Source organism: Bison bison, unplaced genomic scaffold (assembly GCF_000754665.1).
Source record: "Bison bison bison isolate TAMUID 2011002044 unplaced genomic scaffold, Bison_UMD1.0 scf7180017864115, whole genome shotgun sequence".
In the NCBI taxonomy this organism is placed as follows: Eukaryota; Metazoa; Chordata; class Mammalia; order Artiodactyla; family Bovidae; genus Bison; species Bison bison.
In genome coordinates, this window is record NW_011494687.1 from 1,190,032 (window position 1) to 1,191,814 (window position 1,783).

The following is a 1,783-nucleotide window of genomic DNA, read 5'->3' on the forward strand; positions in this document are numbered from 1 at the left end:
TTAGAACTCTGCGTTCAGATGGGTATATCTTTCCTTTTCTCCTTTGCCTTTGCTTCTTTTCTTTTCTCAGATATTTGTGAGGCTTCCTCAGACAACCCCTTTGCCTTTTTGCATTTCTTTTCCTTGGGGATGGTTTTGATCACCACCTCCTAAACAATGTCAGGAACCTGTTCTTTTTATTAGGAGGCAGCTATTCCAGTTTCTCTACTATCCTGCTACTCCTTTTGTTTTTTGTTTACTTTCTCCTTGTTTAGACAGTGACAGCAGCCCTCAAGATATTTGACTGGCTGATCTGAGCCCACAGGTGAAGTTGGATCCAGCTCTGCCTGAGGGGACTTGGCAGCCATGGAGGACAGTGTCTATGAGCACCCAGACCAAAGTCCTAAGGAGCAGATGGAGCTGGAGAATGTCTCATTGTTGACGCAGAAGCTGCTGCTGGAGATCCACCACCTGTGGTAGGAGCTCAATGAAGCCATGAGCGAGGGTGCCTGGAGGCCACTGAGGGCAGTGAGTCCTTGCAATAGGATCAGAACATGGCAATAGTTAGAAAGAACTTCAACAAGGACCCCAAGAAGGGGGATTAAGTTCTTGGTGGAGAACAAACTTCTCCAGTGCACACCCCCAAGGGGTCAATTTCTGTTTCCTGTTCAAGGGCAAGGGCCTGAACAAGACAGTCACGGGGACTACTTAGGGGAGAGGGAAGACCTGAACCTACCAATGCTCCATAGCTTCATGGATCTGCATGACTGGTGAGGCCCTCAGGCAATTTCTATGGAGCTTACTGTGTCCCCAGAGAGGGCTAGAAGATTGATCAGATGATGGAAGCCTTTGCCTGTGGATACTGCAGATGCCACCCTGGGATTATCCAGTCCACAGATGCCTGCTATGTACTGTCCTTCACCAGAGATAATACTGAACACCAGCCTTTACAGTCCCAACATCTGGAACAAGCCAGGCCTGGAGCACTTTGTGGCTATGAACCAGCACAAGTAGGGTGGGACCTGCCTAAGGAGCTGATCTGGAACTTCTAGGACCACACCCAAAATGAGCCCTTCAAGAGCCTGAGGATGATCAGGAATGATAATCTGAAATTCTTCAACCAGTGCCCTGACGCTGACTCCTTAAACTGGGGTGGGGGAAGTGGGCCAGGTGAAAATGTGGAAGCAGCACTGGTTAATCCTCAGAGACAATTGCCTCTACTATTTTGAGTATATGATGAATAAGGAGTCCAGAGGAGTCATGCCCCTGAAGAATCTGAGCATCAGAAAGATAGGTGACAGCCAGAAATGTAACTACTTTGAGCTTTATATTCGCAATAACAAGAAGCAGTTCATCAAAGCCTGTGAAACAGAGGCAGATGGTTGGATGGCTGAGGGAAACCACGTGGTGTGCTTGATCTTGGCCCTGTGCAGGAATGGACCAGTGGATCCAGTCCATCCAGGCAGCTGTGAACATGGGCCCCTTCCAGAGTTGTTGGCGGCAAGGAAGAAGTGGATTTCTTTTTTTTTTTTTTTTTTAGAAGTGGATTTCTGTTAACAAAAACCATTAAGAGCCCTGCCCCTTTGTACCCACTCCATTATTTAGTACAGAACTGCCTAACCCAGTGGCTGACTGGGCCCTGCAACTGTGGATCCTGGTGCCCTATTTAGAAAACTGTTCATCCTAGCACCTTGCTCTGATTTGTAATCAACATGCAGTTAGTAATCATTAATTATTTAAACATCAAACAATAAACAAAAAAGTAGGAGAGTTCCTACTTGGTGGGGTGGTTATTCTAAATAAC

At 46.8% G+C, this 1,783-nt stretch overlaps 1 pseudogene; it reads left to right on the forward strand.

Annotated features, from left to right (window-relative positions):
* The first annotated feature begins 345 nt into the window (after positions 1 to 345).
* Positions 346 to 1,536, forward strand: LOC104988154 (annotated as a pseudogene).
* Positions 1,537 to 1,783: the final 247 nt, after the last annotated feature.